General features: G+C 38.7%; 1 protein-coding gene across 1 annotated transcript in view; it reads right to left on the bottom strand.

Moving 5' to 3' along the window:
- The window catches only part of ccr6a (chemokine (C-C motif) receptor 6a), a 47098-nt gene extending 20112 nt beyond the window's left edge, over positions 1-26986 (bottom strand). Inside the window, exons 1-2 of the mRNA XM_043696272.1 lie at positions 26175-26986; positions 11270-11322 (exon numbers count right to left, since the gene is read on the bottom strand). The gene's annotated coding sequence lies outside the window, so the exon portion shown is untranslated. The remainder of the gene's footprint in view (positions 1-11269; positions 11323-26174) is intronic.
- Between the last annotated feature and the right edge of the window lie 885 nt (positions 26987-27871).

Raw genomic sequence — 27871 nt, 5'->3', positions numbered from 1 at the left:
GGCTTTTGCCCGAAATGTCGATTTTCCTGCTCCTCGGATGCTGCCTGAACTGCTGTGCTTTTCCAGCACCACTCTAATCCAGAATCTGGTTTACAGCATCTGCAGTCATTGTTTTTACCTAGTTGATTTTAACCCTACTGCGAATCCTCTTGCAAGGATGCCTGTCTTGAAGAAGTTTTCCTCCTCTCTCTACAAGAATCTCAGGGAGTCTTTCTCCCACTGCAACTCCCAGGTCATTTCTTCACCTATTGTACTCTATGCTACTTGCTTCCCACCCCCATCCTCCTCTCATTTATCTCTCCACCCTTCAGGCACTCTGCCTCTATTCCTGATGAAGGGCTTTTGCCCAAAACGATTTTCCTGCTCCTCGGATGCTGCCTGAACTGCTGTGTTCCAGCACCACTCTAATCCAGAATCTGGTTTCCAGCATCTGCAGTCATTGTTTATACCTACTTTGGAGAGGGTGTAGAGAAGGTTTACGAGGATGTTGCCTGGTACGGAAAGTACTAGCTATGAAGAGAGGTTGAGTAGGTAAGGTTTATTTTCATTAGAAAAAAGGAGATTGAGGGGGAACCTGTTTGAGTTTTATAAAATCATGAAGGGTATAGACAGGGTGGATAGAGACAAGTTTTTTCCCAGGGTAAGGTGAAGGATTCAATAAAGAGAGGTCACTCTTTCAAGGTGAGAGGTGGAAAGTTTAAGGGGGATACATGCAGCAAGTACTTCACACAGAGGGCGGTAGGCGTTTGGAATGTGTTGCCAGCAGAGGTGGTAGAGGCAGGCACGGTACATTCATTAAAGATGCGCCTGGACAGATGCATGAGGTGGGGAGCAGAGGGATACAGAAGCTTAGGAATTGGGCGACAGGTTTAGACAGTTGATTTGGATCGGCTCAGGCTTGGAGGGCCGAAGGGCCTGTTCCTGGGCTGTAAATGTTCTTTGTTCTTTGTTCATGAGGGGCATAGATAAAATGAATGACAAGGGTCTTTTTCCTGGGGTGGGGGAGTTCAAAACTAGGGGCATATTTTTAAGGTGAGAGGAGAAATACTTAAAAAAGGACACGAGGGGAAAGGTTTTCATAAAGAGAGTGGTTTGTATGTGGAATGAACTGCCAGCGGAAGTGATGGATACAGGTACAGTTCCAACATTTAAAGGACATTTTTAGAAGTTCATGAATAGGAAAGCTTCGGAGGCATACGGGTTAAGCACAGGCAGGTGGGAGTAGTTCAGTTTGGGGACATGGTCAGCATGGACTGGTTAGACCGAAGGGTCTGCGTCTATGCTGTATGACTCTATGACTCTATATGGCATTGGTTTAGAGTAGATATGATGATGAAAGTGGATATAGAAGTGGAAACCTCATCCAAAGTGCTCCTACTTCAGGCCTATTGCCTCTACCCCAGTGACCACCTGACATGCTGCAGGTCCAAGCCCAAGCCTTCCTCTGAATGGTGCTGGTGAAGTTGTCTTTGTTTGGGCCCTCAAGAGGTGAACATGTCTATAGTTGGGCAGGGCTTTGAATAACATCAATCCCCCCCAAGATCATGTGAACAAGTTTGATCAGAAATTGTATTTGGCAGATTTCTGGTCTGATTACATGTGCAAGAAAAGAGGCAGGTGGGTGTCCAAGTTCACTATGCCATCTGGTCTGCCAGTTTTGTGGTGTTATACTGGGCTTGAGCTTTTTCCTGGAAGTTGGATCAGGCATGAAACCTGGCTGGAAGCATGGGTACTTTGTAAAACTAATTAAGAAGTCAACAATCAGAGGCTGACTCAGTCACCGGCACAGCAGTTACCTTGAATTGGTCTCGTTTTTGGTGGCAGGGATTGGTACACACAGCACTCCCCATTCCCATTAAGAGTATTGCTCAACAGGGAAACATCTACAGACCCATTAATTCTCTTAGTGTAACACAACATATTCCAGAGCAGGATTTTGATCTGGTTCTTCTTACTGTACAGGCAGGCAATGATCCTTTGAAAAGTTTCAAATATGGGTTGTGTAATATGAAATGATGACCTCGGTTATTAAGTAAAATATTAACTAGAAAAAAGGAAATGTAATTTGCATGTGTGTGGATGTGTAAATATCTGACGCGATCTGAAGATCACTACACTACATTGGAACATTCATTGCATTTGTTTTAAAGATTGTTATCTGGTATGGCCCTATTAGTGACATCTTATAGACAAAACTTCCAGTTAGTTTCAATTTTCAAATAGCAAGTAAGTAGTAAAGCCTCACTCATCAATGCTGAATGGCCCATTTCATGATTGACGATGTGACCTCCAAATACACGGCCCAGTTATTTTCGCAGATAGCTTACAATTCAAAGGGAAATGCATGCCATCCTTTATGCCAAACAGTTTTAAACCTGAGTATGTTTTACTTGAAAGCAGCTATGGAAAATGGTCCTTGAAGTACAACAGTAAAACTCCAAAACTTTACACTTGAGTTACATATCTGTTTGGATTTAAGCAAGTTCATCTATTTTGTTATTTTACTGATGGACATACAAATAGACATTAGAAAAAAAAATTAAATTTGCCTACACAGCTGGGGATGCTCATAATAAACTTCCAAATTCAAAATTAATTAGCACTTTCAAAAAGAGACTGAAGCAATATCAGTGGAAAATGAGATTTTGATTTATGGGATATTTGACAATGCTGGGAAATTCCACAGAGCCAACATCACTTTACCAGAATGTATGTGCACAACAGGCCAGATTTTGCTGGAATAATAACTGTATGTTGATGATCCATGCTTTAGTAATGAAAAAGCTTGTCAACACATTCACTGAATTAAGAAATACATCAGTTACAAATCTTTAAAAAACTTTCTAGTCTACATTTTGCCTTCCAAAATGGGATCATGCCTAGTTTCAATAATATTATTAAGAACTTTTTGGATTTGTATGCATCAATCTTTTACATTAGATTAAATTAGAACTGGAATAACAATATAAGTACTTTTTAACAATGTGATTACTACTAAATCAGGGAGGGAACAAATAGATCAACCGCAATCTTATTAAATGGTAAAGCAGACTTGAAAGATTCTACCTCAAAATCGTGTTTGTATGTTTTCATTCTTATGGAGCAACTTGTTAGAGATTTTTAAAATAGCAACATTTTAATTTCTAATTCTTTCTTGTCATCTTTATTTCTATTTTTCTCTGTCTTAATCCAATCTTTCTTTCCTCTTTATTTCTTTTTTTCTATAATGATTGGACTGTAATCTGTCCTCCTTATCAGACACTCCTTTTTCTAAAAAAAAAGAGTCCTGTTTCTTTCTCAATTTTTGAATCTTGTTTAAATCTGCTGGAGCAGAGTTTTGGCATACTTTTGGCAAAGTAACAGCATCAGAGTGGAAATACTTCCAAACTAATTCCTGGTCAATTTGATTTTTATTTCCATGGGATGTAGTGGAAAGGAACCTGCCATTACATAAAATACTGTAGTCAATCAACCAATGGTGTGAAAGAGCTGTCCACTTTGATCATAATCTTAACTAGACTCGTCGGTGATTTCTCATTTTGAAATTAGCCAAGCTTACTTAGACAGCAAAAAACCCATATTCTGTTCTTGTGCTATATTTTCTCCCATAAAATGATTCAGACAGAAGGGAAATTTCATGTCTAGATAATAACTACAGTCAATGCTGCTAAAATGACTGGCAGTTCATGAACTGAATTTCAACCAATCCCCATGCGTTGCTTTCATGTTGATTAAGCAAACTGGATATCTGTTGATCAGATTACAAGAGCACTGGCTGAAGTGCACAGCAACCTGTTTTGGTTTGGTTTACAAACCATATTCTAGAAGAACTGGAATATAGGTGGATGACATTTTAACCACATCCTGCTTTCAAAGAAAAGCAAAACCTTTAAAACTCCTTAAACTCTGCAATAATGGTCAAGTATTTGCTACTGGTTCAAAAGTAATAATGTAACCCTTTCTGTGCTGGAGCATACAGAACTCCTTGACACGTAAAAGTGACTGAAAATAGTGCTTTTCCGAAAGATGATTTTGTTAGGTCACAGGCCAAATGGAAATAAAAATTCTTGAGAAAGATGTGTTCAAAACGATGTTCCTTAAAAATGACACTCCTTGGCTGCTTTTTTAAAAACATTTGACAGGACTGGATGGATTGATTCACAACAGCAACTTTATACCAGGCCAACATTAATCTACCTTTTTTTATTATAAGGTGGTAACAAAATGCCAGAACAAAATTTAGAAGCATGACGTTCATATGCATGTAATAGCACACATATGCACATGAGGGAGATCTTGTCATTCAGGCTGAAGATCAAGCAGAGGGTAAGATTCTAAGCGCTTATTAATGGTATATGCAATGAAGGTGTAGGTTTCACAGCTGATCGGTATGGTAGGAATTTGAAAAAACTGCAGTTTCTTTTAGAGACTTGGGGACAAAGAGAAAGTTTTCTTCCTGAAGTTTCTCTTACTGTTTGTTGATCAGCTTTTGAAGAATAAGAAATATATAGCATGATCAAAAAGATGATTAACCTCCAAACACTTCTAACAACAATTTAACCCAGGTGAAATTTCCATTACAATTGTCTCTAAGAAATTATAAAAGCCATTTTCAAGAAGAAAGAATTTGTAATGATATTACATTTGCTTCTTAGGATGTCTGAAACTGCTTCACAGCGCAACAATTCTCCCTAATTAATTTTTAAGTGCAGTCATGGTTACAAAGTTGGACAATAGATTTAAACATAGCAAAAGTCTCAATAAGCAGTAAATGAAGAACATGGTTAGCGAGGCATTGTAATATTTCAGGAAACTGGCCTGGAAAATAAGAGAATTCCACATTCTTCAAATGGAAAATGGGATCCGTTGCCACCATAGAAACATGGAGAGATGACTTAACAACAAATCTGAAACACAGCACCTCTGATAATGCAGCAACATCAGCCTAAATTCACTCCTGAAATAGAGATAAATGAAGCAATGGAGTAAGGAATACAGAAAATATTACTCCATTACAGCTACCACTTCCAGTATTTCAATACACCCACTTTCACTGTTCCAATAATAAAAATGAGTTGCACTTCATAGAAACTAGTAACCAAAACCATAATTAAAGATAGATTTTAAGGACTATCTTAAAGAAGGAAAGACAGAAGTTAAAACCTTTGGGAGTAGGATGCCAGAGTTTATAAGGAAATGCCCTAATAATGTTAAAAATTCATGATTCAAAAGAGACTCAAACTGATTGAATGCAGGGGTATGGGAGAATAAATAACAAAGCAAAACAAATGCCCTCACCAATGAAAATAACACAGAGCATAATCTGAACTGTAAACATACATTTTTAATATAATCTCTTCCCAATCAGTTGGCTCCTCTATCAAAATAGTGGAAAGAGAGTTATATCAAAACATGTTAAAAAGGGGATCTAAAATATTGAAAAATGACTGACACAAATCATTTGATGGAATGTAGGAATTTGAAGTTGCCCCTTTTGTTTGCAAAGGCCAGCAAATTATTATTTTGATCTTTGCTCCAATACCAATCTAAAATACATTTTGCATTTCAATCCTAAAAGCTTATGATCTGCCGAACCTAAAAGACAATGAAACAAAATATACTTGGAAATTACGGAGGTGGAGACGATAAACACGCATCATTATAAATGCAGCCCCAACACATGAATTAATGCTTAAACTGTGAGTGCTACTCACAACGCACTTATAACAATATGTGTTTGTTGTACTTTGGAAAGTATTTTGCATCCTTTTTTAAGGTTTTAAGGACAGTTTGGTGACAGTTGGGGTGGAGGTGGGAATGGGGAGTTTTTAATTTGAGTGACTGTGTAACATGGACAAAAATTGTATACCTGCCTGTTACACATCTATTATTGACTGTTTTACTATATAATAGGTAAACAAAATGATCTGCAGTGATTATTGTTAATCCACACAGAGAAATTACATTGTTTGACACTGTAAAGATACCCATTAACTGCACAAGCTGTTGCATTATCGTTGCCAGTAGTGTTTCTAGGCCAATATGCAAGGATGTTTGCTTTTATCTTGTTATAACAAACTTAGAATTTGAATTCTTCATCCACAGTGGTTTTAGGAATCATAGAATTGCAAGATTCAAGAATATAAACAGAAATAATGCAAAATTGTTTAATGCTAAGGAAAAATCTTTAATAAACTTAAAGAAAAATCTTCAAATAAACTTAGCAAATCAAAGTACATGGGTATAATTCTAAAAGTATAGAAAATGATAGCAGAAAAATGAAGGTATATTAACACAGAAATTCGCTTCAAATACACCTGCAGTTTTGAGTGCAGTTCTGATTGCCAAGATGTGAAAAAGGATACAATAATACTGGAGAAAATGCAGAAAAGACTAACAAGATTCACGGGAATTAAAAGAATCGAACTAACAGAAAAGATTGAGCAGGATTGACTAATTTCTTCGGAAATAAGAAGTCTAGACAGAGACCTGATTGAGATCTTCATAATTGTGACGGGATTTTATAGAGTGTATTGGGGGAAAGTGCTTCTACTTGTTGACAAGTCCAGAACAAGGACACACGAATATAAGTTAGCCACTAACACATTCAATGGAGATTTTCAGAGAATGGTTGCATCGTGGTCATCTCACTGGGTTAGTAATCTAACAAGCCTGGGACAAATATGTTGGACTCTGAACTTCATATTCCACCACAGTAACAGAGAGATTTAATTTCAGTTCATAAATGGCTCTGGAATAAAACCTTAGTATCAGTAAAGTTTAGTATGAAACTACTGGATTGTTATAAAAACCTAGATGGTTCACTTTTGTGATATCTTTTTCATTATCATTTCTTAATTTCTGCTGAACTTTGGGCAGTTGTTTTCTGGACTTGCACACACAGAGTGAGGCCAAGAGGACAAAAATTACTTGAAATAAGCAGAGATAGAGGAAAGACTTAACCACTCTGAGCTAGATTTATGCTCAAGGCTCTAGCCCACAAGACTACTTACAACAGTGATGAGTGGTCTTGTGGGCCAAAGAGCTAAGCTGCCATCTCAGATCTTACCTGATCAGTCCTTAGTGAGACAAGTATACGGTGTGATGAAATTTTCTTAAATTCACTGGAAAAAGTTGTAAGATTGATATTTCTTCCATGTCCTACTCAAAAGAATTTGTTTGAATTCTCCTTATAAATGCCCAAAGTTTTGCCAGAGAGGATGAAAATAACTGAAATGTCCAGAAACTATCTGTTCCATGCTGAATCACGGCACTTACCAATTTCACACAGGTGGGAATGGACTGCTCAGGATTCTCCATTTAAACCATTATCTTCCTGTAGTCCTGGATGATTTTGAAATGTCTGAAGTCTGACACGTAACAGAAGGTCTGAACGTTATGGATTTTCTTTTGGGGAGGTAAGATATAACTTTGGATTTGGACCCAGGAAATCTTTAAGGAGTAACACTGCCTTTTAGGGGAGGTAAGGACTCCTCTGAGAGAGTTAAAGAACCTTTTGGGAAAGTTAAGGAAAATTAACACATTTATTCATAAAAGGTGCATATACACTTTGAGACTGTCAAGCTGTCAAAGAACTGTTAAAGCTACCAAAACAAAAACTGTCAAAACTATCATGTAGCTGTGAAAGTTGTCAAGTAGACCTGTCAAGATTGTTAAATCATTTAAAACACCAAACGTTTTAACCTTTCAAGAAAAAACTAAAGAGTTTTCCTTCTATTTCAATTTATTTATTTGATTAGCATTGTGAATATTTTCTAATCAAGCAGCTCAGTAATGTTATACAACACGTATAGAGCAGGTGGGACTTGAACTCAGGCCTCCTTCTACCATAGCACCATAACAGCCCAAATTAGCTTTATATGATTGTTCGGACAGAATCCATTATCACAATGGAGTGATTTCCACTTCATAGTTTGGTTGACAGCTCGGAGTGGCTCTGGACTGTTTAATGTGGGGCTATGAACTCCAAAGTTTGTTGCTCTAATTTTGATTTGATTCCATTTGATTTATTACTATCACATGTACTGAGGTACAGTGAAAAGTGTTGTCTTATGTGCTTTACAGGCAGAATGTATGAAACAAGTGCAAGAGGGTAACAGAACAGAGTGCAGGATATCATGCAGGTTATAATAAGAAAATGATTATTTTTATAAAGTTTTATTGAGATGAAGGAGGTTAAAATGTAATATTCATGTTTTATAATGAGTGCTTTTCTTAATATAGTGAAGTCTTTAATTAATTTAGTTTATTCAGCAAAACTTTATTTTTCTCATCTACGAGCATGGAGGTTTATCCCTGGTTGATACTTGTTGTTTGGCATTGTAGATCAAAGTACAATGAGTAATGCGTTGGTGTACTGTTCGACTGAGCTGGCACTAAGTTGGTATAGAGATTACTAAGGGTCAGACAGTAATTACAAAGGCATAGGTTAGAAAAGAGGCTCCGAGGATCCATCAGGAGTGGGCACAGCCGAATAATTTGTCATGGCAGTTATAGAAAGTTTAATGGGATGCAGGTTCATGAGCACAGGTGGTATATGTTGGTGTGAGTGAGTGAGTGAGGTCCTACCCAGAATGCATTTAACCACAGAATGTGCAGTGAATTTATACAGCACCTGGAATGGTAGGTGATCCCAGGATATGGCAGGCTTCTAATTAATTTCATTTGGTTACAGAATCAAAGAACTGTTAACTACATTTTATGAGCAGATAAGTAAGCACCTCTCAAACTCTGTACAGAATAAGTGGCATTAACTGTTCCACTGCAGTGACTAATCAATGGAGTTTCTTTGTTACAAAATGATGTGTAGGATTTAAACGTAAAACCAATTTGTGCTATTCAACAAAAGGTCAGACAGCTTCAAAAGCTAAGCATTCAGTACGAAACACCTCAACTGTGACTGAATGACCTGATTGTCTTAACCTACTTTAGAATTGAAGTTGTGAGCAAACACAATTCTCACTTTTGATGTACTACGCTCAGAATGTATTCTGAGTTGAAAGTAATATTCAATTTCCAGATCTTTGACTTTATAGTTGTACAGTAAGTTCCTGATTTAGAAATTATGCTACTGAAATGTTTCTGGAATACAATGCATGATTAACACTTCCAGACATTGTACTGTTACTCTTGCAACAATATGAATCAGTAATGTTATTATTGTGATACCTAATTCAATAGCAGTCTCCTCACCTCCAAATCATAGCTACTGAAAAGAAAAGGATCTTTTGGATAAGATGTGAAAAGGTGAATGCAAAGTTTTAAAGACAAAACAGAAAGATCTCATGGCACTATTTTGAAAAAGAGCAGGATATTCTTCCCCATATTCTGTCCAATATTTATCTCTGAATAAAAAACAGTAAAACTAACTGTCTGGACACTGTGAACCCTTTGCAGAAAATAAATCCTGTTTTTCCTACATTACAACAATGCCCCTACCTGCAAAGTATTTAAAGCTGTAAATCACTGAATCTACCAGAGATCATAAAGGCTATCATATAAATGCAACTTGTTTTTTTCTAGATTGCTTGCAGAGTTATCAAATTTCCATTTTGACTTGATACAAATTCACTCTGGTGTGGTGTGCAGTGTCAATCAGATCTGATAAAGACTGAGTGATTTTGCTTTTTACTTTTTCAATGTGAAAGAATGTGATGAGAATATGTAATGCATCCCATCGTCTGACTGACCACAATATCTCTATCACACACTAACCACATTCATGAAATCTCCTGAGGAACTTACATAATCAAGTGGTGCTCAAGAATACCAAAATTACACTTGGTATTAAAACAAAAGTATTCACCCAAAACAAGCTAATACAATCAAAATCTCCACTATGCTGAATGTAAAAGAAAAACCAATGAGATTTCTATGAACCATGATCAGAAGCAAGATCTAATTATCCATTTACAAAGAGTTCCGCTGCTAGTAGTAACCCATTTATTAAATAATTGTAATACAGTTGGAAATATATTGTGATGCATACAATTTAAGGAACAAAAATGAGCAAAAGAATATACAGCACTTGTAGAATATTTAACATGTCAAAACCTATTTTATTTTTGATTTTCTGATTAGAAAAGATAAGCACTGAATTAGCAACAAAAATACACGACCTGCCCAAGATCAATCATGCAACAAATTATCAGCTCCCATTGATCCCATCTATCCATAGAATCTGCTTTACAATTGGTAAGTCATTTGCCATATGAGTCACAAATATACAGTATATATACTGCAAAATATTTAAGATCATGTTCAAAATGATATAATGGCAATAGATTAAGCTATTTAACCATACTGATAATCTTTGCTGGAAACAAGAAACAATTTTGTGTGAATGTCACGTGTTTTCAATTAGTAACTAGCTTTTAATAAAGTTGAGCCTACAGTCCACCTATATGTTCATTTGAGTCAAGTTTCAGGCAGACTTTAAAATGAATGGCCAACACCCCTGCCAAAAAACTGACTGGGGGTTCTTTTAATATTCAAATTAGAGACCACAATCTCAGTTAGGACCCCACTTTCAACATACAAAAAGAAATGAATGAAGCATATATGAAACATGTCAGTCCTACTGTGTAAAGATATCAAGAGGCTAAATAAATAGTCATTAAAATATTGTTGGCTACTTCTTCAAAGAGATAGGATAAATAACGCACCACATTTCTATTCTAACTTAGGGAAACAGGAGCCCCACTCAACATCAAACCTCCCACCTTCCTCAACACAACTGGAATGTTTTTTTGTTTTTGCTTAACAGTTCTGATTCAGGTAATCTAAACTATGAAATCATCTGGAAGATACTTGTTCATTTAGAATGATATATATCAACATAAAGTTAAATTTATCTTTAAGGGATGGTGTTCATGGATTTTTTGCACATTGTTCACAATTATCCACTTATTCTGTATTTTTATTGTCAATATAAAGAGGAAGAATAATTTGTCACATCATGGAATCATAAAAGTTTGTAACACAGGAACCATTCATGTCTCTCTAAAGAGTTATCCAACTAAGTCTTGTCCTCTGCTCTCTTTCCCAATATTGCTACAAGTTGCGCCTTGAGATATTTATCCAACTCTTTTGAAATTACTGATTCTGCTTTTGCCATCCTTTCAGACAGCGCATCCAATTCACGACACCATTTAAAAAAAACCCACCTCATCCCCCTGGAAAATAAAAGTAAATTTTATTAATTTTATAGTTGAAGCCAGAATAGTGCAAAACATTGCCATTCTCTTACCTGGTTTAATGAATTACATGGCTTGCATTTCATGACCCAGAGAATTCTTGTGTCTGTATGAATAAAGCACAAATAATAATTAAATCGCAATAATAATAAAGTATAAATAAAATACTGTTAAACTTTATTAAACAGACATAAATGAATAAAGACCCAGTGGAGACTAACAATTTAGCATAGAGTCATAGAGATGTACAGCATGGAAACAGACCCTTTAGTCCAACCCAACCATGCCCACCAGATATCCTAACCCAAACTAGTCCCACCTGCCAGCACCTGGCCCGCATCCCTCCAAACCCTTCCTATTCATATTCAAATGCCTCTTAATGTTGCAATTGTACCAGCTTCCACCACACCCGCTGGCAGCTCATTCCATACACATACCAAGCTCTGTGTGAAAACGTTGCCCCGTAGGTCTCTTTTATATCTTTCCCCTCTCACCCTAAACCTATGCCCTCTAGTTCTGGACTCCCCAACCCCAGGGAAAAGACTGCCTATTTACTCTATCCATGCCCTTCATTATTTTGTAAACCTCTATAAGGTCACCCCTCAGCCTCCGACGCTCCAGGGAAAATAGTTCAGCCTCTCCCTATAGCTCAAATCCTCCAACCCTGGCAATATCCTTGTAAATTTTTTCTGAACCCTTTCAAGTTTCACAACATCTTTCCAATAGGAAGGAGACCAGAATTGCACGCGTGGCCTAACCAATGTCCTGTACAGCCGCAACATGACCTCCCAACTCCTGTACTCAATACTCTGACCAATAAAGGAAAGCATACTAAACACCTTCTTCACTATCCTATCTACCTGCGACTCCACTTTCAAGGAGCTATCAACCAGCACTCCAAGGTCTCTTTGTTCAGCAAAACTCCCTCGGACCTTACCATTAAGTGTATAAGTCCTGCTAAGATTTGCTTTCCTAAAATGCAACACCTTGCATTTATTTGAATTAAACTCCATCTGCCAATACTCAGCCAATTGGCCCATCTGGTCAAGATCCTGTTGTAATCTGAAGTAATCCTCTTCGCTGTCCACTACACCTCCAATTTTGGGGTCATCTGCAAACTTACTAACTGTACCTCTTATGCTCGCCTCCAAATCATTTATGTAAATTACAAAAAGTAGAGGAACCAGCATAAATCCTTGTCGCACTCCAAGTGGTTTAGTCACATAACATCGAGGGGAAAGTTAAAAACTTATCTTTACATTTTCCCATAGCAAACTGCATTGTGGTTTCTGAATTATCAGTCATCTACTGTGGTTGTTTCCAAAATCTTTGAATAGCTGTGCTAATGATGTAACAGTTCGAATAATTTGCAGCACTAAGGGAATATTGAAACATTGAGCACAAGAATAGTGTAACAAGCACTACTCTAATCCAGCACTGTAAGAACTGAATAAGTATCAGGTCCAATATATTCCAAAGAAGACAAAAGTGTGGGACCAATAAATCCAGCAAAACTTAGATAGCAAGGGATTTACAAATTTGGATATAGAGAGAAAAGGAGGTTTCTAGCAGATACCGAGGGGTCAAAACAACAGACATATACTTAAAAGTAAATAAATCTCCAGGACCAGATGAAATGAATCCCAGGCTGTTGAGTGAGGCATGGGAGGAAATAACAGGGATGCTGATAATAATTTTCATTTCCTCTCTAGCCACAGGAGAGGTGCCAGACGACTGGATGGCAAACACTGTGGTACTAATATTCAATGAGGGAGCAAGGGATAAAGTGGGATACCATAAACCAGTTAGTCTAAGCTCAACGTAGGGAAACTATTGGAAGCAATTCTGAGGGATAGAATTAATCTGTATTTGGAGAAGCAAGGATTAATCAGGAAAAGTCAACATAGTTTGGTTAAGAGGAGGTCAGGCCAACTTGATATAATTTTTCAAAAAGGTGACCAGATGGGTGTGCATCTGAGAGCAATACATTATATGTAGCCTACTTGGACTTCAGCAAGGCCTTTGATAAAGTCCCACTTGGGACTCTGACGGTGAATGTTAGAGCCCATGGCATCCAAGGAAATTTGGCAGGAGGCAGACAGTGATGGCCAAGAGGTGTGTTTGTGACTAGAAAACTGGGTCCAATATGGTTCTATGGGGATCAGTGTTGGGCACTTGCTCTTTGAAGTTTATATAGACAATTTAGGAATGTAGGAGGATTGATCAGAGAATTTGCAAATATGAACATCTATATGGAGGTAAATAATGAAAGGATAGCCTTAAATCACAGGAGGACATAGGCTGGCAGTTCAGATGGACTAATCAGTGGCAAATGGAATTCAATCCAAATAAGTGTGAGGTGATGCACTTTGGCAGGACAAATAGGACAAGTGAATACATGAGGAGTGGTAGAACGGTGAGAAACACCAAGGATCAGAGGGATCTAATGCATATCAAGGTAGTGGGACAGTTGAATAAAGTGTTTAAAGTATATGGAATACTTGGCTTGACTAGCTGAGGCATAGAGTTTAAGAGCAGGGAGGTTATGCTGCGACCATATAAAGTATTGGTTAGATCACAGCTCGAGTTCTGGAACCAACATTATAGGAGAGATGCGATTGCAGAGGAGCGTGTGTAGAGGAGATTTATCAGGATGTTGCCTGGACTGGAGATTTTTACTTATGAAGAGAGAGATTGGACAGACAAGGTGTTTTCCTTGGAGCAGAAGAGACTGACGGTGTACATGACAGAGACGTATAAAATTATGAAGAGCACAGATAGGATAGATAGGAAGGAGCTTTTCCCGATGGTAAAATGTTCAATGACCAAGTGGCACAGATTTAAGGGGCAGGACATTTAGAGAGAATCTTTTTTCACTTGATGGGAATCTGGAAGTCACAGCCTGTAAGGATGGTAGAGCAGAAATCTTCTTAACATTTAAGATGTACACTTGCAATGACAAGGGATACAAGGCTATGGGCGAAGTGCTAGAAAATGGGATTAAAATCATTTGATAGTTATTTTTAACCAGTGTAGATTCAATGGGCCAAACAGCCTTTTCCTGTGCTGTAGAACTCTATGATTCTATCTGCAAGCATGATAATATGTCTTCAATGGTACAAAACCTATTGAGAATAAGGAAACTTCTGGTAAGAAACAAAAACAGAAGTTGCTGGGGAAACTCCAGTTTGGTTCTGAAGAATGGTCACTGGACTTGAAATGTTGACTCTGCTTTCCCCACAGATACTGCCAGATCTGCTGAGTGTCTCTAGCAATTTCCGCTTTTGTTTTAGATTTCCAGCAACTGCATTCTTTGTTTTATCTTAACCTCCAGTGTGATATGGCTGATATATTATCATAACTAAGTAAGGACTGCACGTGCTATTAGTAGTAGTTAAAGGTACATTTAAAGGTAGCCTAATAGACAACTAAGTTATTGAGAGTGTCAATTAGTTCAACTTAAACTACTTTAAAGGAAAAATTATCTAATACCTTACTTAAGGAATGTTCCACCTAATCTTACAAACAACACAGGAATTTCACTCTTTTCAGTAAAAATACCATATTGTTTCAAATGTTCAGAATGTGGAAAGCAACTTACCAGACAGTATCAATTGAACCAAACAGCTCTAGAGTAAGAAGCCTGAAGGGATACATTCTACGGAACAGACCTCCAAGAAATAATTCTTGGATTCAAAAGAAAATTATTTAATAAATCTGAAATTAAAAATCGTCTCATCACTAATTAAATATTTTGTCTTCAGTATATAAGTTTGAAAATTTTTAATGATTTAGATGATTAATCCTATCTTGTCCTGAACTTCAAGGTCACTATGTAATATTTTGTGGAATAATTTGCAAGCAAATAGCTGAAAGTGCACATCTGAAAATGCTGACATTTTCTCTAAAAGATAAGACTGTTTAATGCACGATCATTAACCAAGAAATCCAAATCTGCCACATCTATAATCTTTTGATCTCTTAACCAACTAAGAAACCCTACAAAATACAAATAGCACACAATCTCCTGAGGTAAATCAATTATAAGATGACCATGATAATCTCAGGAGGTAAACCAATCATATGATGATCATTACAATTTACTGAGGTCTCTTGCTATTCATTCCTTCCACAGCCATGGATCTATTTTCCCCACCTATGTTTACACATATGCCACATAGATCTTTTGTTCCCACTGTACATCATTACAGTACTAATGCTGGGATGGATCAGGGCTTTTGTTCAATAAATCTTGCAAGAGTTCCTGACTACAACATGTGGAGGTGGAAATCTGGTCCATTAGTGCTGGGAATAGCATGAGGAATAGGAAAGGACCTGTTCTTTACATTGGCCACTGGACTCTTGAGGAGAGGTCTGATCCTTCCTTCATACTGAAGTTTCAGCAAAACACTGATAGTTGCATGTGAGTTTACGCAATCGACCGGTCATTTACCAAGCGAATTTGTCTTTAGGCATTTAGTTTTGCACATGTTCTTGGCATTTTGGAGTTGATTATAATTCTTCTTTCTAGTCAAATACAATATTTTCTTCAGTGGGTTATAAACTTAAAATATGAAAGAAAAGATGATTGTACACACAATAAATCAGAATAAATATTACTGTTCCATGTGGGAACTCCTTTGTGCTTATTTTGTCTTTTGGAAACCACAGGAAGTAGTCCTAACTGCTTGAGTTTGAGCTCTGAAGTTCTGAGCTTGAAGGAAGGCTGAGGTTTTAAACAGGGAGAAAGTGAGGACTGCAGATGCTGGAGATCAGAGCTTAAAAATGGGTTCTGGAAAAGCGCAGCAGGTCTGGCAGCATCAAAGGAACAGGAGAATTGACGTTTCTGAAGAAGAGCTTATGCCCGAAACGTCGATTCTCCTGTTCCTTTGATGCTGCCTGACCTGCTACGCTTTTCCATCAACACATTTTTAAGCGCTGAGGTTTTAAACAGCAAATGTTGCAGAATGTGTGCTACAGCGAGTTGCAGCAAACCAAGGAAAGGCAGATTAGGATCTTCTGGGAGTGTTGAAGTCTCAAGCCAGCTTTCAGTCATGTTATGATCCCAGCTAATAATAATACTGGCAAGTCAGATCCAGAATGAAACTTGGATTGATAGATCCTAAATTTGTATCTTTTATAACCATGGAGGTCAGATGCTGAACACATTCACATGAGTTTGAGAGCATGCTTGTAAAACAAGGACAAGCATTTATTAAATGTGACCTATATGACAACATAAAACACAAAAGATTGGAAGAATTCGTCACAGTCTGAAGTGGATTAAACTTGCACTGTTCATTTTATCCCAACAATAGACTTACACTCAAATCTCATTGAAGAGTTACCATTGTCTCCACAATAAAATTCCATCTTCAGATTTAGGCTGGCACAGTTTTGCTTCAAATTTCTGTGCGGTCACTGAGTCATAGATGTTAGAACATAGAACATAGAAAAATACAGCGCAGTACAGGCCCTTTGGCCCTCGATATTGCGCCAATCCAAGCCCACCTAACCTACACTATCCCACTATCCTCCATATGCCTATCCAATGCCCGTTTAAAGAGGGAGAGTCCACCACTGCTACTGGCAGGGCATTCCATGAACTCACGGCTCGCTGAGTAAAGATATCTGATATCAGCTGATATCTCTCTCTCTGAGCTACCTAGAACAACCAATATACTAAACTCACAATGACTTTAAGTTCAAAACAAGTACAGGAGTTCCCTAAACTGTGTCCAGCTGCCTTACCTCATGCCACTCACAGTTACAGGCTGACTTACTTTGTGGATTGTTCTGTTTTTCGATGCCATTGGATCCCTGTCACTAAGCAACAGCACAATTTTGTTTTTTTTCACTGTAATGTGCTGAACCAATCAACCCAAGCTTCTCACTGCAGGGTTAAAAGAAAACACAGTCATAGAGATGTACAGCACGGAAACAGACCATTCGGTCCAACACATCCATGCTGACCAGATATCCTAACCTAATTTAGTCCCATTTTCCAGCATTTGGCCCATACCCCTCTAAACACTTCCTATTCATATGCCCACCCAGATGCCTTTTAAAATGTTATAACTGCACCAGCTACACCACTTCCTCTGGCAACTCATTCCATACATGTATCACCCTCTGCATGAAAAATTTGCATGTAAACTTAAAGTTATACCTTGTTTTTAACAGGACTGGTAGTTGACAATACTAGGATCTTCTGGGAGTGTAGCAGTCTCAAACAGCTTTCAGTACAGTTTAGAACATATTGATCACACTGTGGTCTATATACTGCACAAGGGACACAGTAGAGTATAGAAATTCAGAGATTACAGATGATTTGATATTCAAGAGATGGACAATGTTTCTGAAACTTCCAACGTGAGTCCTGCTTAGTAAACTACTGCCGTGGTGGAAGTGTACAGCACATCCCTGAAAGGATACAGAATATTTCATATGGAAAAGGGAACAAAAGATGTCATGTCCCATGTGTGAAACAATGACTTAGGAAGTAAAAGGGTTTCAAGTGTTAAAGATCTGGACCTAAAAAAATGGCAGTTTCTGGATTGCTCACACTGTAAATTGGTAATGACTTTTGGAACAGTGAAATTAGACAGGTTAACACATAGTTGGAGAGATGGTACAGGAGGGAAGACTCCAGATTACTGGACAATGCATTCAGTTTGGAGCAGAAGAAACCTGTGCAAAATAGGGGCTACGTTCAACAGAAGTGGGATCAATGTCTTTGAGGGAAAGTTAACTAGGTCCTGCACAGAAAGGGTTGATGAAACATTTTAAGGCGCCATCAGCTGCAAAGAGCATTGAAAGACAAACAGCATTAGAATAAAGAGGAAGGAATTCCTGAAATGTGTCCAAGAAAAATCTGTCGATCTGTACTTTTCCAAACCAATGAGGAATGAACTGGAGCAAGTGCAGAAATATTTCAAAGATAGTTATCACAATGTAATCAGGTTCAAAATAGTTATAGGACAAGAAACTGTTCTTCAAATTAGGCTTTTTTTGGTGCAAAGATACTAGTGGGCACATTTTTAAATATTAAAGAAAGAAATTGTGTACACTAATAAAACCAGTTAATACTTCCAAATTGTTTATTTTTTACGTTAGTTGCAGTGATTTTAAATCAGGCTACCCACAGCTAATGAATGAGATACTCGTACTGAAAATGATAATTGCCTTTAATATACCCATTTTTAGCTATATCAATAAAACCAGTTTACCACTCTTAAATAGTTTGAGAAATCCTTTATAAAGATAATTTTATATGATGTATTATCCGACCTGATTGTACTGGTTCATAAAAGAATCTTACATTTGTAGTTTTGCAAATGGTTGACAGCATAATTTCATTCCAGAAAACTAGCACAATGCTCAGCCTAATTTGGAATGCAGATTGGACCTAAAGTGAGAACTGTAAACTTTAGAGTTTGAGTTTGAACAGTGAAAGGAAATTTTTGATAAATATTAGGTTCTTAATACTGTCAGGAGTAAATTGAGAAAGAAAACAAAAGATCCGCATCCATGAGCACCAACTAGCCACGAAACGACACGACCAGCCACCCTTAGTAGCCACACACGCAGATGACAAGCAACAGGAGTTGGACTGGGACAACACTACTATTATAGGACAAGCCAAACAGAGAACAGCCAGGGAATTCCTAGAGGCATGGCACTCATCCACAGATTCAATCAATAAGCACATCAACCTGGACCCAATATACCGACCACTGCAACGGACAGCTGGAACTGACAACCTGAAGCAGCAGATTCAAACCACTATAAATGCCGGAGGAAACATCACAGAAGCGCTTCACAGGAGGATCCCAAGCACTGATGACAAAACGTCTGCAACACAAATTCCCAGCTCGGTGAACAGAACCACAACAACGAGCACCCGAGCTACAAACCTTCTCACAAACTTTGATAAAAAATGTTTTTTGAGTAAAAGCAGCTCAGAAAGGTGACATAATGGAAAGCTGTGGTTTGTGCCTTCAATAACTGAATGCTTTATTACCCTGTGTAAACAGGGACAAATGATCAAAAAACAAATTTCAGGTGAAATTTTATCTGAAAGCCATGAAAACAGACTGTTCGCTTTGCAGGAACCAAACGAAAAGTACTTTCATTGGACAGATTGTGACAGAACACTAGTGGGAGCAGTTCCTAGGCTCCATAGCAATAACTGGGTGGCTTTAATCTTTAGGTAGATTTGGAAAATCAAATTTGTGAAAGTAGCCAGCAGAAAGAATTTACAGAGTATATTCAGGACAGTTTCCTGGAAGAACATGTTGTAGAATCAATCAGGGATGAAACTAATTTGGATCAGGTGATATGTAATGAGGCAATTTAATAAATGCCGTCAGAGTTAAAGGTCGCCTTGGGATTAATGATCATAATATAGTAGAATTTAGAATTCAGTTTGTGAGCGTGAAACTTGGGTTGGAAACAACTGTGATAAATTTAAGTAAGGATAATTAAAAATGGCTGACAGTTGAGTAGGCTTGGAAAGGAGTTCAGCAGAAAAGATGGTTAACAAACAATGTCAGTTGTTTAGGAAAATAGTTTATAACTCACAGCAAAGATATAGCCCGGTAAGAAGGTTTCTATGAAGTGGATGCATCAGCTATGGCTAACCAAAGTAGTTAAGGGTGGTATCAAATTCAGAGAATAAACTTACAATATTTCAATGATTAGTAGTAAACCAAAGAGAAAGTTTTAAAAAGATGATCAAAAAGAGAGGGAGAATAAAAACTAGGCTAAACCAGCAAGTAATATAAAAATGGACAGTAAGAGCTTCTTCTAATATATAAAAAGGAAAAGACAGGCCACATTGAATATAGGCTCCTCAGGATGAATCACAAAATGGTAGCATCCAAGTGCAGTGGGTAATAGTGAAAGCAATTGAATGTTGGCCTTTACTTCAAAGGGAATGGAGTATAAAAATGGGAAGATCTTGCTAAAACTATAAAAGGCGCTCATTAGACCACAGTTGGAATACTGTGAATAGTTCTGGTTCCCTTAGCCAAGGAAAGGGATAATTGCATTAGAGGCAGTCCAGAGCAGGTGCACCGGGTTGACTCCAAATATGAGGGATTTCTTATGAAGAGGTTAGTGGGTTGGGCCTGTACTCAGGGGAGTTTAGAAGAATGAGAAGAGACCTTATTGAAACGTGTAAATATCTTAGGGGACTTAACAGGGTAGATGCAGAGAGGTTGGTACCCCTTGTGAGAGAATCAAGGGCAAACAGCACAATCAAAGTGTAAGGCACCTCATATTTAAGACAGAGATGATGAGAAATGTCTTGTGCATATTTTGTGCATAGTCAAAGTTGAGGTAGATAGACTTGTGATCAGTAAGGGATTCAGCGATTATGAGGCAAAGGTAGGAAAGTGTAGTTGAGTACTATTAGGTCAACCACAATCTCATTGAATAACAGAACACACTTGATGTGTAAAATGACCTATTTCTGCTCCTACATCATATGGTCTTAAAGGAAACAACCACGCAAAATCTGAACACATACCAGAATCTTAGATTGTGCACGTCCACTACTATAGAAGGGAATCACGGTAAGTGTTATTTAAAGGTCATACAGTGAAATTGCAGGTAAAGTGGCTTATGTGGAGATTTTACAGATGAGTCCTACTAATGAAAATCCAGAAGAGGTCTTTGGTCGCATACAGGAGAACACTAATTAGGATGCGGGTGCCTTGGTTCGGCTGCAAGACTGCTCATTCGCTGTCAAAGAACATGGAAATGTTTGGCTCTGACATGGCAGAAGCTATTACATGGAATTTTCCATCTCAACAGCCTCACTCCATCTTCCAGTTGTTTTGCTGACTCATAGGCATTACAACTACAACCCTTTCTATGGATCATCAAAACCTCTACCACTCTGTGAAGATGCAACAACACTCCTTTCTATCAGATCCAGCAGCTCACTACAGCACCTTAAGCAACATTGCACTGTGATTTAGACCAACTTCTGCTGTTGCATGATCTATGGTAGCACAGTGAAATGCTGAGAAACAGCATAAAGCAGGAACATTCATCATCATGAATATGTTGTGATGTCTGATGCTACTGCTCTACCACAACTGGCCTCATGATGTAGATAACATCTCTGTGGAGCTTAGGAGATGTAGACATTCTTGTCCTTCACTGGTTCTGCTCTGCTCATGTTATGAATCACCTTGACCTGCAAGGAGGAGGCAGAAAACTCAGTGATTATGTCACAGTTTGTTGTATGATGTGCCATTGCTGAGTAGCTGAAATGAGCTAGAAGTTGGAACTGGGTATAAATGCAAATGGAAGGTGTGTGAGACTCAAATGGAATCTCTGGATGTTTGGCCTGAGTCCTGAGTGCTAAATACTGCTAATGAGGGCACTGTGCAGTGTGTAACATGGGTGGTGCAGTGATTGGAGATGTTCTTTGAAGATGCCTTCAGTGACCTTGACAGTTTTGGTGATTTCAGTCAGCTTCTTGTTGAAATGATGGCATTAGGGGGGGGTCAGCTTTGTTGGCTGGATGGTTGTTTATGATGTTGATTAAGGCCAATGGTGCATAGGTCAATTCTAGTATCAGCTGATCTCACTGTGAAGGCTCTGACTTCTAAGACCCACCATTTGGTTGAGGTATGGTGACCCTGATATAACTTGCTACCAGTCATCTCTCTCTAAATGAGAGAGGAGTCGATGATGTCTTTTACTTTTCTGGATCAGATTCCCACCACCCATCCTGTCCCATCATCATTTCCATCCTTCCCCACCCAAAATTCTAGTCCCACCCACATTCCCCATAGCCTGCCCATCTAAACTCACCCCCCAACCAGATCCTGATGAATATATCCTTTCTTCACTATTATGCAACCCTTCCCAAACTTTTTCCCACTATGACCCAATTTGCGACCCCTTGGTGAGAGCTAAAAAAGCAGAGGCAGCTGGATGAAGACGAATGAGTGCAGAGGTTAGGAAGAAAAGACAGAAAGCCAGGGATGGCGGGGGGGGGAGGGAGTGGAGGGGTGGGGGCGCAGGGGTTGCAGTTGGTGTAGAGTTCCATGGTCACCATTGCTGCCTCAGAACTTGTAACCCCACAGAATTTTAGTTTGTGACCCCACTTGAGATCTCAGTTCTGCTCTTTACTCTCTGAACATGTCCCGTGGATATTTTGAATAAGATCCTAGCTGCTCGAATCTTTCTCTAATGAAGCGGCACAAGATTCCCATTGAACTGGACTGTCTGCAATCTTGGAGTCCTTTTTGACTCTGAACTGATATGCTAAATTCATATCCTCTGCTTCATCAAGACAGCCACTTGCATCTCTGTAACACCACCTAAACTCTCTTCTGCCTCAGCTCATGCACCACCTCCTGAAACTCTCATCAATGCCAGTGTTACTTCTAAACTCAACTATTCAACTTTTTTTCCTTGCTAATCTCATTCATTATAACTTGCTGCTTTTTAAAGATTTGCTATTGCTTTTACACGTAGACCAAGTTCTGTTCACTCATGACTCCTGTGCTATTTGATTCACACTGGCTCTTGGCACAGTCAACTTCAACGTAACAATTCTTAGCCATGTTAAAACAACTGCCCCGATCTCTGAAACCTTCTCCAGCCTTCTAAACTGCAAAATTCACTGTGCTCTGCCAATTCTAGCCTCTTTTCCACCCCCCTGTATTCTTCCTCTGCAATTGACAGCTGTGACTTCATTTTCCAGTACCCTAAGCTCTGGTGTCTCCTCTCCAAACCTGTGTGCTTCCCCTTCTCTCTCTCTCTACATTTAAGATACTCCTTACAACCTACTTCACTGACCATGCTTTGGTTAGCTAATATTTCTTCATGTGAATCTGTCTCAAATTCTTCATGATAACTGCTCCTGTGGGACATCTTAGAATATTTCACTATGTCAAAGGCACTATGCCAGTACACGTTCTGTTGACCTAAAAGGCCGTATGCCCTAAAATTAGTTTTACTTGAAGCAGAAACAGTAAATGATCAAACAATGAAATAAGAATACCCAGTGATCTTACAAATACAATATATGTTGAGGTATATTTATTGTCAATACAGATTGGCACGCCATAAATTTTAAGACACAGTGATTTTTAAAAAGCAGGCTGTGTAAACAAGAATTGCTACAGATGCATTAGGCAAAAAGGGAAAGCAGCTACAGTGATCCAAACGTAGATGGAATCTAGAGAATAGAATTAACTTGGTTTAAAGCTTATGTTAATCTCAAAGTAAGCAGTAATAGGCGGTAGGGTTAAAATGGGAGTAAGCTGAAAATGTGTTGCTAGAAAAGCGCAGGTCAGGCAGCATCCAAGGAACAGGAGAATCGACATGACTGAGACAAGGTGGGGGGAGGGGAAATGAGGAAACTGGAGAAATATGAGTTCATCCCTTGTGGTTGGAGGGTTACTAGGCGGAAGATGAGGCACTCTTCCTCCAACCGTCGTGTTGATATGGTCTGGGAGTAACTCAGCTTTCACAGTTACAAATTGCAACATTGTGGGAAATTATGTCTCACAAATTTGATTTGAGTTTTTTGAAGAAGTCGCAAAGAGGATTGATGAGGGCAGAGTGGTGGACGTGATCTATATGGACTTCAGTGAGGCGTTTGACAAAGTTCCTCGTGGGAGACTGGTTAGCAAGGTTAGATCTCATGGAATACAGGGAGAACTAGCCATATGGATACAGAGCTGGCTCAAAGATAGAAGACAGGAGGTGGTGGTGGAGGGTTGCTTTTCAGGCTGGAGGCTGTGACCTGTGGTGTACCACAAGGATCGGTGCTGGGTCTACTATGTTTCATCATTTATATAAATGATCTGGATGTGAACATAGGACGTATAGTTAGTACGTTTTCAGATAACACCATAATTGGAGGTGTAGTGGGCAGCAAAGAAGGTTACTTCAGATGACAAAGGGATCTAGATCAGATTGGCCAGTGACCAGATGGGGTTTAATTTAGATAAATGCGAGGTGCTGCATTTTGGAAAAGCAAATCAGCAGGACATGCACTGAATGGTAAGGTCCTAGGGAGTGTTGCTGAATAAAGAGACCTTGGAGGGTGGGTTAATAGTCCACTGAAAGTAGAGTCGCAGGTAGATAGGATATTGAAGCGTTTGGTGTGCTTTCCTTTATTGGTCAGAGCATTGAGTACAGGGGTGAGGAGGTGATGTTGCAGCTGTACAGGACATTAGTTAGACCACTTTTAGAATATTGCGTGCAATTCTGGTCTCTTTCCTATTGGAAGGGTGTTATAAAATCTGAAAGAGTTCAGAAAAGATTTACAAGAATGTTGCCAGGGTTGGAGGATTTGAGCTATAGGGAGAGGTTGAATAGGCTGGGGCTTTTTTCCCTGGAGCGTCAGAAGCTGAGGGGTGACCTTATAGAGGTTTATAAAATCATGAGGGGCATGTTTAGGATAAACAGCCAAGGTATTTTCCATGAGGTGGGGGAGTCTAGAACTAGAGGGCATAGGTTCGGGGTGAGAGGGGAACGATGTAAAAGGGACCTAAGGGGCAGCTTTTACATACAGAGGGTGGTGCATGTAATGAGCTGCCAGAGGAAGTGATGGAGGTTGGTACAATTACAACATTTAAAAGGCATCTGGATGGATATATGAACAGGAAGGGTTTAAAGGGATATGGGCCAAGTGCTGGCAAATGGGATGAGATTAGGTTAGGATATCTGGTCAGCATGGACGAGTTGGACTGAATGGACTGTTTCCGTGCTGTACATCTCTATGACTCTATGACTCTATATTAGAGGTAATCACATAACCAAATTCTAAGTCAATAGTATAAAAGGGCTTCCTTCAATTGAAATTGACAACATTGTATAAATTGAGAGCTAGAATGTGCCAACTACGAGCAGAAGCAAGGTTTAAAATGTGAAATTATTCTCATGACACCTGGATATGGAACCAGTTTCCATTTGTAGATCCTGGAACAGTGAGTACTGTTGCTTGATCTGAAAGCGGGCAGAGCTTCCAACCTCATTCTAACCATGAAGTTGACACCTTGGTTTTGTCTTCTAAGCTTTACAGCGGTCACAAAATGCTTTCATCTGCTTTCGAGACCACCCCCCACCCCAAAAAAAAGCAGAATTTTTCAAACAAAAATTATATATTTGGGACGGAAATTTCAACTTGTTTTTCCCTCCCCTCAGTAGGATTTCCCTCATTAACAATATTTTGAGCAACTTGATAAGATATTAAAACACAGGCACAGACACACAGACTCCTGGCAATTCTCAGAATTATTACTGAATCTGATCAGAATAGAGGTTTACAAAATTATGAGGGGCATGGATAGGGTAAATAGGCAAAGTCTTTTCCCTGGGGTCAGGGAGTCCAGAACTAGAGGGCCTAGGTTTAGGGTGAGAGGGGAAAGATATAAAAGAGACCTACGGGGCAACTTATTCATATGGAGGGTGATACGTGTATAGAATGAGCTGCCAGAGGATGTGGTGGAGGCTAGTACAATTGCAACATTTAAGAGGCATTTGGATGGGTATATGAATAGGAAGGGTTTGGAGGGATATGGGCCGGGTGCTGGCAGGTGGGACTAGATTGGGTTGAGATATCTGGTCGTCATGGACCGACCGAAGGGTCTGTTTCCACGCTGTGACTCTATAATAGTTCTAAATGTTGCAAGTCCTGCGTCTCAATTAGCCGTCCTGTTTGCTTACTATAGTTCTGATATATCAGAAAATATCGATATATAAATACGAGTCCAAGATCCAGGTGCATAACAATAACCATTTAAATTAATTTTTAAAACGAAACTTTGTTGTAGTTATTAATACAGCGGTTTTTTTTGTTTTCAATCAAGGAAATCTAAATCTTAATTACACATTTTAAAAGAATTTTGAGCCATTTTTCCACAATATTAACTCAATCGCATTCCCAATTTCCCAATAACCCCCCCAATTATTCCATCTCACCTGCGAGCGACGACAAAGCGATCCCTTTTGAAGTTTGTGGAGTGAGAGTAGAGATAAAAACAGTTAAATAGCGGGCAACCGAAAAGATTTCTTTCTCCCCTCGACGATCTTCGATCTGAACCCGCTGAAAACCAGGCAGGTTGCGCAACGTCGAAACTCCAGATGCAGCAACAGGAAACATTGCAGGTCGGAGTTTCAGTGATGTATGTGATCACCCACATCACGTGCTAAATACAATTCAACAGACCAGTCTGCACCTTCGGGCAAAACAAGCAAGTGGCACCAACTCCCCAAAGCTATCTCGAGTCTTCAGCTCTTTTAGACATTGTACAGGTAATAGCCAGGTGGCATCCTCGGGGTGTTACAAAATGGATTTTGATTTCTTCCTAAATTTTGATTCTTAATTGAAGAAGAAAAGATGGTTGCGCCAAAATCTACACCTGTCCTGGATTTGACAACTCTACAACTGACCGTTTATGTGCGGAACCTGAAGCAGAACAGCAAAATATTAAAGAGAAATTAACTCCATCCATTAAAAAAAGGGAAGATGTGGAAATGCACGCTTATGTTAATGTAGATACCTTAACGCTGCCTATGTGGAAAATAGGAAAGAAACAATTTCAGGACAATAAGAAAAAGTAATGAGATTTACCGCTTATCCCTAATTCTCGGCTCCATCAGGTCAGGGAACAGTTAAGAATCAATCGCGTGGCTGTGAGTTTGGCCAGACCTAATAAAGACAACAGGTCTCCTGTACTGAAGAACTTTATTAAACCTTATGGGTTTTTAGAATGACAATAGCTTCCATAGTCTCCCCATTATTGAAATTTACTTCCAATTACAGCTTTATGAATGGAGTTCAATTTCACTATCTGTAATGATGGGATTTGAACACATGTGCCCAGAGTATTAGCCTGCAGCCCATGGATTACTAGTTTAGTAACATTACTGGGACATCATCATCTCTAAAGTCTAGCTCATATCCATTTAAGTATCTCTGTCAGATCACCAAGGCAATATCCCTTGCTCTTCGTGAATAACATTATACATCCACCTGAGAGGGCAGGCAGGCTAAGTTTAATGCCTTATGTGAATGACAGCACTGCCCTGTAGCTCTCGCTTAATACTATACTGGAATGCAGTCTGGAATAGTTCACATTTCTGGAGTGAGATTTGAATTCATATGCTCCTGACTCATTGCAAGAAGATAGCCATTCATCTGTCACCTTCACACACCAATCCCATATCTTGCTTAAGTAAAAGTGGATGTTCATCCATGACAGTTAAATGGCTTGTGAAATATTAATGTGGAACTCTAGGTGCTATAATGTGAAAAATTATATACATTTACAGAGAATAATTAATAACTGAAGGAACGATGGTGCAATGGTAGCAATGGGGTGGGGAAATCTTTTACAGAAATGGAAGCATGAAAAATGGCAAAAACAAAACTGAGAGCCTAAGAGTTTCAGGAAAGTAAAAAGTAGTTCAGTACTTAGGTTGCTGACTAAACTGGGCAACAAAATGTTCCTTCAAATTCAATCCCACCATAAGCATTAATCTCTTCTCCATCCTTCCTGAAACATTCTATCTTACACCACCTTTAAATGAAACACTGAACTGAGGCTACAGACTCCCTCTCAGGTAGACAAAAACATCCTATGTCATTATTTGACACAAAGATATTTCTCCTGATG

This window comes from Chiloscyllium plagiosum, chromosome 9 (genome assembly GCF_004010195.1).
Source record: "Chiloscyllium plagiosum isolate BGI_BamShark_2017 chromosome 9, ASM401019v2, whole genome shotgun sequence".
NCBI classification, from domain to species: Eukaryota; Metazoa; Chordata; class Chondrichthyes; order Orectolobiformes; family Hemiscylliidae; genus Chiloscyllium; species Chiloscyllium plagiosum.
This window is presented reverse-complemented; position numbering and strand designations above follow the sequence as displayed.